The sequence below is a fragment of the Ipomoea triloba genome, chromosome 9 (genome assembly GCF_003576645.1).
Source record: "Ipomoea triloba cultivar NCNSP0323 chromosome 9, ASM357664v1".
Lineage (NCBI taxonomy): Eukaryota > Viridiplantae > Streptophyta > Magnoliopsida > Solanales > Convolvulaceae > Ipomoea > Ipomoea triloba.
Window position 1 is genome coordinate 21,420,147 of NC_044924.1, and position 11,636 is coordinate 21,431,782.

Consider the following 11,636-nt stretch of genomic DNA (forward strand, 5'->3'; position numbering starts at 1 on the left):
TAGGCTTGTACTCGACATAATCCTATACTAGACTCAAAATAAAATTGGGGGTCTAATATTACATTTTTGGTTCATCAAAACAATTACAATATATTCCTAACAATTTCCCCATTTTTGATAATACCAAAACCTATACCCGAACATTTTGGCTATAGTCCAATCAAAAAATTTGATTTTTCATTTTTCTAAATTTTATTTTGACTAGCCAATTTGACGAGTTTACAATTTGGCTGACCTACATGCTTTATAATTTAGACACGTACGAAAAGTTGCAAAGTTTGAGGTTTTAATTCAATTTTAATCTTTTCTCAATAATTCTTTTATCCTCAATTTGGATGTTACAAAAATTAAAATGTGTGTCCAAAAATTAAAAAAGCAATAAAACAACTATAAAATACTATAAACCATAAACAATTCGTACCATATCATTGAATATCAAAATAAGCCTTATAGCATCAAAGTGTATTAGTGTTACGTACATAGCATACTAGAACTAGAAATCAATAAAGTCCAAACATATCATTTATTATAGCTATAAGCTTCTTGAAGTTACCTTTGCAGTCATCATGTAGGAACTTCTCCTTGACTCTTCCTTCCAAGTAGTGCTTGATGACTTCCTTTGGATCACTAGCGAGAAATACTCCTCTAGTGTACCATTGAGCACACTCCTTTAGAGTCCTTCCTTCAGTGAGTATCGTCTCTTTGGGTAGGTGAAGATTGAACATTCTGATTACTCTATCTTCGTTAACGCACATGGGTGTACCTGAAAAATCAATAACAAATCGAAATGTAGGCGGTACCCATCCTTCTTGTGCTTCCCCCTGCGAAGATGATCCACCAAAATGAGAGGGTATCCTTTCTTCTTGTGCTTCCCCCTGTGAAGATGATCCACCAAAATGAGAGGATATCCTTTCTTCCCCCTTTTTGGTAGCATCCAAAATCTTCTTGAACATCACCGTGTCCCCTTTTTGTTGTGCTCTCATCTCTTTGATCAGGATTGAGTCGGCCTTGTGCCTTGCGTCTACTTACTCCATTTTCTTCTCTAATCCTTGGAAGGTGTTGACTAGCGTGTGTAGGCACTCTTGTAAGACATCAATGCTTGCTTCATGTGACAAATTGCTCCTTGATGTCACATTTTTCAATTCCTCCACTTGAGTCATAATATGCCTCACTTTGCCGTTCATCACACGATCATTTTTGTCAATTGCATCCTTCTGAGCTGTCACCATCTCATTAACAGCTTTCCTTTCTTTCTCCAACATGAGCATCATCTTGCCAATGAAACCATTCAACTCCTCCTTGATTACTGGGTTTAATCTATTCATGCCTCGTTCCATGCCTGCAATCTGCTCAAATAATTTCAAGAAATTTGTGTACAAAGTATTGTTAGAATTGCTTACTGCTTCCTTGAATTCCTTAAGAGCTACAATTATCATTTCGTTCGAATTATCCCTTGATAAATTCGAAATCACTCTGGCTTGTTGCATTCGGTTCTCAATATTTATTGGCATAGGTCTAGGTATAGATGTACTAGCCTGTCCAATATCAACTGCTACAGCATCATCATCATCACTTGAATTATTTTGCACTTCTTCTTCTTCTTGATCTCGTTTGGCCTCAACCCCAAATATTTCATTTAATTTTTCTTGTGTATCCATACGTGGGTTGGCCTCAACATGGTCATTTGTGGCATCCAAGTTAGCCACAAAATTATCATTCTCAATATGTTCACCTTGAAAATCACCATGGTCACTATCACCATCAACTTCACGTGCACCAACATCAACTTGTGACACAAACTCAACCCCTTGGTTAGCCTCATTTACACCAATATTTGTGTCCAAGTTAGCCTCAACCTCAAAAGTATTGCCATCATCATTTTCAACTTCAACTTCTCTTGGGTTGACCTCAACTTCAATTTCATGAACATTTTCAACTCCAACAACATCACCTTCGGCCTCAACATTAATAATGTCACAAATTAATATAATTTTGATTTTAGTGACATATTGTTACGGTTTTTCCATCTAAATAAATAGTGTGTTAAAACCCGTAATAAATGTAATTCCAAGGGCCATTTAAAGATATTTGAGAATTATTTCATTAAAACCATAAAAAGCCTTTTTATTTAGATATTTCATGCGTTACACAAGGCTTTTTCACACATGATATTTTTCTTCATTTCTTCTTCCTTTAGGTGGCTGGGCTAGCTGGTGTCTTGGCACGGGAGGCCGAGACACGACTAGCAATTGAGGTTTCTTCAGAGTCCGAGCTAGAGTAGTGCGTAGCTTCAGAGGTTTGCGGTGGGGATTCTGAAGGCTCACTTCCTTTCAGAAGATATAGGACATAGTCCCTATCTGGATCTCCGGGCTTTTGTTCCTCCTTGGCCAGTTCAGTGGACTGCACAGGCTGCTCCTCCTCCACCACGATCGGATTGGTGGATGTGTCTCCAGTCTCGTGTCCACCGTTTGCAATGCCCCTTGCCCTCAGCATTTCTAATCGTACATGCTCAGCAATTCTCCTGGAAGTGCGTCTCAAGGCCTTTTCAGCTTGCCTTTTCGGTTTCATGGTTTCCTGCAAACAAATTATACAAGACAAAGAAGGCTTTTTCTTCTTGAAGTGTTAGTCCAAAAGGGCTCTTTATATAGGTGGAAAAAGGTTGTTTTGAAACTTCTAACATTGAATGCTCATTCAATGGCTTGGGCGGTTCACAACTTCCAAAATCCTTCAACCCTCAAAAGCCGTTTCCCTTTTTATTTGGTCAAAAAGTGCATTATATGCATGCAACAAATATTCCTTCCAAGATGGAGATAGATGGGACAAAACAATAGATAAAAAAATCTGACAAAGTATCTAAAGAGAATCACGTGAATAAGCCATAAAATGATAGGTTGACTAAGCAATTATCTAAGCAACAAAAAGCTATGCATGCAAAGACCATATGTATACGTACATAAAAATATTTAAGCAAATATGGTCACAAAAATTACACAGGTACATGGCAAAAATAAACCATAAAAAGTAACACATGCATACGTACAAAAATAACCAAGTTAAGCAATTTAAAAACACAAAAATTGAACATAACCAAGTTAAGCAATTTAAAAACACAAAAATTGAACATGCATATAAAAAAAATCACATAGAAATCATAAAGCATGCATAAATAAAATAAATCGTGAGCTTAAGAGATAAAGAGTATTGATACTTAGCTCATTTCGATCATACGCATCTCGTGCCTTAAAGTATTGAATCTTGATTCGCATAAAGGTTTTGTGAGAATATCGGCAATTTGACTCTTCGTGGGTATATATTCGATCTTTAAATCCTTCTTTTCAACGTGATCTCGAATAAAATGATGTCTCATGTCGATGTGTTTGGTTCGCGAGTGAAGCACTGGATTTTGGGTGATCGCAATCGCACTAGTATTGTCACAGAAAATACTAACGTCATCGCAATCGATTCCGTAATCTTTTAATTGTTGCTTCATCCATAGAATTTGCGCACAACAACTCCCTGCTGCGATATATTCCGCTTCGGCTGTACTTGTTGCAATGGAGTTTTGTTTCTTGCTGAACCAAGAGACCAATCTTCCCCCTAAGAACTGGCACATTCCTGAGGTACTTTTTCTGTCTATTTTGCACCCTGCAAAATCTGCATCTGAAAATCCAGTTAGTTCAAAATTACCTTCTTTGGGATACCATAGCCCCACATTGATAGTTCCTTTGAGATAACGGATAATCTTCTTGGTAGCTTGAAAATGACTTTCTTTTGACTGTGATTGGAATCTAGCACATACACCCACTGAGTATGATATATCGGGTCTACTTGCAGTGAGGTATAGTAGAGAACCAATCATTCCTCGATATTTCGTTTGTTTGACATTTTTTCCTTCATCATCTTTGTCCAGTCTGAGTGCTGTACTCATCGGTATTTTGATTGAGCCTTTTCCTTCCATGCCAAATTTCTTGATTAAATCTTTTGTGTATTTGGCCTGGTTGATGAAGATTCCTTCCTTTAGTTGTCTGACTTGTAGTCCAAGGAAGTAATTTAGTTCACCCATCATGCTCATTTCGAATCTGTTCTGCATAAGCTTAGAAAATTTCTCACACAAGGATTTATCATTACTTCCAAATATAATATCATCAACATAAATTTGTACCAATAAAATATGATTATTTTCTTGAATTCTAAATAAGGTTTTGTCAACAAGGCCTTTGGTAAAACCACAACTAATTAAGAACATTGACAGAGTGTCATGCCAAGTTCGTGGTGCTTGTTTTAACCCATACAATGCCTTCTTTAGTTTATAAACCTTATCAACATAACCTTTTACCTCGAAACCGGGTGGTTGTTCCACGTAGACTTCCTCTTCAAGTAGTCCGTTTAGAAATGCACTTTTCACGTCCATTTGGTATACCGTGAAATTCTTGTATGATGCGTAGGCTAGAAAAATTCGTATTGCTTCGAGTCGTGCAACTGGGGCGAATGTTTCATTAAAATCAATTCCTTCTTCTTGTGAATAGCCCTTTACAACTAGCCTCGCTTTATTCCTAACAATGATTCCATCTTCATTTGCTTTGTTCCTAAAGACCCATTTCGTTCCAATAACGTTATGATCTTTTGGTCTAGGAACAAGTTTCCATACGTCATTTCTTGTGAATTGATTTAGCTCTTCTTGCATGGCCTCGATCCAGCTTGAATCACTAAGAGCTTCATCTATTTCTTTCGGTTCAATCTGAGACAGAAAACATGCAAATAGAGTGTCTCGTGCAGCTGATCTTGTTTTTACGCCTTCTTGCAAATTTCCAATAATAAGATCTTGTGGATGACTCCTTAGCCATTTTCTATCAGGTTGGAAAAATTCTTGATCGTTGGTAGAGGGTAGAGGTTGACTAGCACGTGTATATTCATCATGAATAGCTTGGTCAGCCTCATCCTCACTTCTAGGAATTTGAATATTCATGTGGTTAACCTCATCCTCAAAATTTGTCTCATTAATGAGGTTAGCCTCACCCACGTGAATTTCATCATTTTTAGAGTTAGCCTCATCTTCCCTAGTGAGTGTCACGCCCATTTCTTGAATTTGGGAATTATCAAGTTCCAAATCGCTTATTCCCTGCAAGATCTCAATCTCACATAAATCATTAGTCTCAAATAAATTATTTGGTACATTTTTACCAATATTCGAACCATCTGCTTCCTTGCTTTTTGCTGATTCGTCAAATACAACACGTATTGATTCTTCTACCACCATTGTTGATTTATTGAATACTCTGAATGCTCTGCTGGTGGAAGAATATCCCAAAAATATTGCTTCATTTGCACGCTCATCAAATGTTTCAGATGTGTTTTACCATTAATCAGAACAAAACATTTGCATCCAAAAATATGAAAATAACTAAGGTTAGGTTTTCTCCCTTTCCAAAGTTCATATGGCATTTTGTCGTGCAGCTTGTGAATCATGCTCCTATTTTTAGTATAGCAAGCAGTGTTGATAGCTTCTGCCCAAAAACGTTTCGGTAGATCGGCAGCCGTAATCATAACTCGTGCGGCTTCTTTAAGCGTTCTATTTCTTCTTTCGGCTACACCGTTTTGTTGCGGCTTTCTTGCGGCTGATAATTGATGTACAATTCCTCGAGAATTGCAATAATCTTGGATCACACCATTCACGAACTCTGTACCCCGGTCGGTACGGATTTTGACTATTTTGACTTCTTTTTCATTTTGAAGTTGCTTGAGTAGTTCTGGTAGCTTTTTCTCCACTTCATTCTTTTTGTTGAGAAATATTGTCCATGTGTACCTGGAAAAATCATCAACAACAACAAGAGTATATTTCTTATTACTTATACTTACTGGGTCTATTGGACCAAATAGATCCATGTGTAGTAGACTAAGAGGTCTTGAGCTTGATTCGTGGGTTTTAGACTTGAACGACGATTTGATTTGCTTTCCTCTTTGACACGCATCGCAAATTTGATCTTTCTTGTACGTGATGTTGGGTAGTCCTTTGACTAGATTTTTCGTTGCTAGCTTGTTGATCATCTTGAAGTTCAAATAATGATTTAACTTCTTGTGCCATTCCCAACACGTGATGCTTGAATTATTTGCCACTAAGCACACTGCATCTTTTGTAGTGCTCCAATTTACAACGTACATATTTCTCTTTCTCGTTCCTTCAAGTACGACTTCTCCGGTTGATTCATTCTTCACTTGGCATTTGTCTTTGAAGAATTCCACAAGATATCCTTTGTCACAAAATTGACTTGTACTCAACAAGTTGAATTTTAGATCTTACACATAGGATACATCTTCTATTTTCAATCCGTTTCGTACTATCGTTCCGATTCCTTTTGTTGAACCATATCGATCATTTCCTCCAAATACGACTTTTGGTCCTTTGATGGATTTGAAGTTTACAAGACTAGATTTGTTTCCAGTTATGTGCCGTGAACATCCACTATCGAAGTACCAAACCTCCTGCAAAATATTTAAACATTTTTAGGTACCCAGTTTTGCTGTGGTCCTGGGGGGTTAGTGATTTTTGGTACCCAAATCCACCTTGTTCTCACAGAACCAAGAATAGGTGATTTGTAACCATTGTTAACCTTATAATCATAACTAATTTTCGAAAACTTTTTTCGTGCCGGGTTTTGAAAATTTAATCTACTTTTTGGCACTTGGGAGATATATTGTTTGAACTTATTAACTCTTGGTCTAGTCCAAGTTTTAATATTTTCAACCCAATATGACTCTGTAGGATAAAATCTCCTAACTCCACTTTTTGGAAATTTTCCCATTTTCCAATGTGGTATTTTTGCACTTAACTCATTGGAGTATCTTGAATAATTAAATTCATGCCTTCTAGCAGACTGTTTTGGCGAAAAATTGTGTCTTTGAGCATTCGGCCGTACAATACTATTTTTGGCAATGGGTTGATACCCAATTCCTTGTTTCATCGTTAGATGGTTTTTGCATATTTACCATTTTGTCCATTATTTTAGACGAATGAGTAAATGTTGCAATAACCTCCCTTAGGTTGTGTTCTCTCACTTCCCTCGATTTATACTCTTCTTGAAGACAAATAATTTTGGCATTCAATTCTTTCACCTCGGACAGAGCATGTTGCAATTTGTCATTTATTTCATCTTTTTCAAGAATAAAAAATTTATTGCTCTCTTCGAGTTGAGAGTGAGTGTCCATTACGGTTTGACATTCCCTCATTAAATGAGAGATAGACTCTTTCGAAAAAGTAGAACTCACAGAATCAAAAGATTTAGATGTTACCTCATCTTCTTCCAAATCATGCGCCATTAAGCACTTGTCCTCACAGGTTGACTCAGTTGAAATGCTCATGCAAAATAATGCTTTGTCATCCTTAGAGTTGTCACTTTCATCACTTGAAGATTCCTCTGACATGCTTGATTCCAAGGGATCACTAATCAAGGCTTTTCTCTTATCCTTTTTGAATCTTCTATCCTTTGTCTTAGCCTCTTCCTACACAATGTCATTTTGATTTTTGCTAACCTTGGGATAGGGACACTTAGCCATAAAGTGTCCAGGCTTTCTGCAATTGTAGCATAAATTCGAAACTTCTTCTGGGTTGCTTCGTCTGGGTCTTCTCATTGAGCTTGTGTTTTTCTTCTTCATAAATTTCTTAAATTTCCTAACAAACAAAGCAAAATTTTCGTCAAATATTAATTCACTGTTTTCGACTGACCTTGACGTGGATGGTTGTTCGACAACGAGTGCAGCATTTTTCTCTTCGCGTTCTTCTTCCATCCTTGACTTCATTTCGAATTCGTACGCCTTGAGATCACTAAAAAGTTTGTCGGTTGACAACGTTTTTAGATCTCTACGATCTCTCATGGCCGTGACCTTCATATCCCAATTTGGCGGTAATCCACGTAGGATTTTGAGCGATATTTCCTTTTGATCCATCTTTTTGCCTAGATCGGTAATTTCTCCCAAGATTTTAATTAATCTTGCTTCCATGTCAGCAATGGATTCACCACTTAGCATTTTGAAATCCTCAAATTTCTTTAATGCTATTGTGAGCTTGTTATCTTTTTCTTGTTCGTCTCCTTCACCCATCTTGACAAGAACTTCCCAAACTTCTTTCGCCATTTTGCATTTTCAGACCTTCGGGAAAGTTGCATCGTCAATGGCTTTGAACAAAATATCCTTGGCAATGTTGTCCAAGTTATTTCGTGTACGATCTTCTGGACCCCATTCCTCTTTGGGTTTAGGAATGTACTGCAATGTTGTACTCGTTTGTGCTACAGCGATATTGATCTTTAAGATTTTGATCGGTCGGTCGGTAATGACTTCCCACATTTCATCGTGTAGTGCGGACAAATGTACCTGCATACGGATTTTCCAATCATCAAATTTATCTAATGAGAATAACAGGTTGGGAGCCAAGTCTCTCTTCATTTTGAAGGTTTGAGATTTGTCTAGCAATCAAGATTTGACTCAAATAGACAACCGCTCTGATACCACTTGTTGGTCCCGATAGGGTCAGGAAATGTCTAGAGGGGGGGAGGGGTGAATAGACTTTTCTAACTTTTCAAAATATTATAACACTTTAACAAAGAGAATCCAAGTGAATAAATTCAACTTGAATGACGCAGCGGAAATAATAAACGGTAAAGTGCTATAATCAAAGTTACGCAAAAATGAAGATCTTCACAACATGCAACACGTTAGAAACGTCAGATATAACTCAATTACTAAGTATATAAAGTTTGGCTCGCATGCAGACGTGGGAACTATCAAACCCAGATCAAACAGTATGTGCAATGAATAGTTGATTTCTCTCGTTTTTAGCTCAATACTTAGCACTTTCTAATCTGATCTCACTTGTTGTGTATTCAATGATAATACTTTTCTCATCCGTGTCTGTTCCCCGTCACTTCTATCAAGTGCATACACTTTTCAACCTGTGCTTTAGTATCAAGTCTTCTTGGGTTTATATAGCTAAATTAGCTATTTGCCCGTTGTGATTTTTCAGAGCATTAAATGCTTTCAGATGGTCTTCGTCAACTTTGATGGCTTTGTCAGATGAATTTGAATATTTTCTTCTAATAATCCTTCAACGTTCTTCTGCATCACTGACATAATTTTTCCTTATAACTTGTAGCCATCAATCCTTGACTTTGGTAGTGTGAACACTTGACTTTGTTCATTATGCATAAGTCAGGTTGCTCTGAAATATATCCGTTTGGTGAGTCTTGCTTGAGCATAATTAATGCCACCAAAAAGTACACTGACTTTTCTCATAATGCTCTTCAGCTCCTTGTAGCAAGATTATTTGAATTCACCTTTTGGAATATACTTAGCCTCAAAAATGATTTTTGTTCTTCCCCCTATTGATTTGTATCTCACGTTGTAATACCCACATTAATTTGTTAGAGATACAATTATATTATGTTTATTAAATGAGGTCAACAAGTCAAAGTGATTGATGTGGTTTTTAGTGCGAGGTGAATGCGAAAGTGGATGTGGTAAAACGAAGAGTCAAGACTCCCCGAGTGTCGTGTCTCTCAAGGATGGCGAATGGGAACCGAATTTATGTGTTGACCTTAATGGTGTTAAAAGGTAAGAGTTACAAGTATTACAAAAGATTGGTTTGATAAGTAAGTTTGGGGGTTGTAGATAGGAAATTACACTAAGGATGCAAAGGAAATTAAAAGGGGTGTGCATCGAAGTTAAACAACTTGATTGATCTTCATAGGGGATTTGGAAAACGAGTTTTGTGATCGAGTAAGGGAGTCAATGTATTAGTACCGAGTGGCGTCACACTCAGACTCTCAATCCTCATTCGGTTGACGCATTTCATCGAACACCTAGTCTACCACTCCTCTCGGATCTTGTCCTTTCGGACTAAGAGCGGAGATATGGGTGAGTGGGGCTCGTGAGAGGCCGCTATCGCGCACACTCTCACTTCTCTATAGATTACTAGCTATTCTGGCCGAAATAGAAGTAAAGCTTGAACAACTTCAACCATACAAACATCAATCCTACTTCTTCATCTTTCAAAACTATAGAACAAATTCTAAACAACAATCAAGAGTTCAAAGAAGGCTCACACACCCAAAATACTCTACTCAATCATGGAAATCATTCAAAGCAATAAAATAGAGATTACTTTCAATCAATAAATCTAATCTAACAATTCAATGAAAAGAGAATGTTACCCAAGGAGTGTTGAGTCTACATCTTCAATCCATCTTCAATCATAAGATCTATATTAATCTAATGGAAATTGAGTGTGTTTTTCCTCTCCAAAGGGGAAGGAATAGTAAGAAAATTTAGATCTGAAAGTTGGGAGAGACCCCCTTCAAAAATGAGAAAGAAGGGTTTAAATAGCTGCTCAGAAATCGAATTTCCGCTGTTGCCCTACTGGTCTGCTTCCACGCTTGTCACACGCGTGTGGCCTTGCGTGGGAGCTCTCTGGATTAAATCCACGCCTGCTCACACGCGTGTGAGGGCACGTGGCAGCCTCCTACTTGATGAATTCTTTGTTTGTTGCTTCTTTTGGCCCAAAACTTTGCTGCATCCTTCGGAAATGACTCGAAGTATTTCTCTTGAGCTGGATTTGTCAAATAGAAGTCAATTAGGGATTTTATCCATGAAAGTGATCATAATTAGGTGTAGGAACATTAAAATATTATCTAAACATGACCCAAAATTTGACTGTTTTTGGCGCTTATCAAAGTTTCCACACTTTAGATCNAGTTTGGCTCGCATGCAGACGTGGGAACTATCAAACCCAGATCAAACAGTATGTGCAATGAATAGTTGATTTCTCTCGTTTTTAGCTCAATACTTAGCACTTTCTAATCTGATCTCACTTGTTGTGTATTCAATGATAATACTTTTCTCATCCGTGTCTGTTCCCCGTCACTTCTATCAAGTGCATACACTTTTCAACCTGTGCTTTAGTATCAAGTCTTCTTGGGTTTATATAGCTAAATTAGCTATTTGCCCGTTGTGATTTTTCAGAGCATTAAATGCTTTCAGATGGTCTTCGTCAACTTTGATGGCTTTGTCAGATGAATTTGAATATTTTCTTCTAATAATCCTTCAACGTTCTTCTGCATCACTGACATAATTTTTCCTTATAACTTGTAGCCATCAATCCTTGACTTTGGTAGTGTGAACACTTGACTTTGTTCATTATGCATAAGTCAGGTTGCTCTGAAATATATCCGTTTGGTGAGTCTTGCTTGAGCATAATTAATGCCACCAAAAAGTACACTGACTTTTCTCATAATGCTCTTCAGCTCCTTGTAGCAAGATTATTTGAATTCACCTTTTGGAATAGATAAAAATAGACCATCCTATTTTTCTCCTTTAGTCATGTCATACTTAGCCTCAAAAATGATTTTTGTTCTTCCCCCTATTGATTTGTATCTCACGTTGTAATACCCACATTAATTTGTTAGAGATACAATTATATTATGTTTATTAAATGAGGTCAACAAGTCAAAGTGATTGATGTGGTTTTTAGTGCGAGGTGAATGCGAAAGTGGATGTGGTAAAACGAAGAGTCAAGACTCCCCGAGTGTCGTGTCTCTCAAGGATGGCGAATGGGAACCGAATTTATGTGTTGACCTTAATGGTGTTAAAAG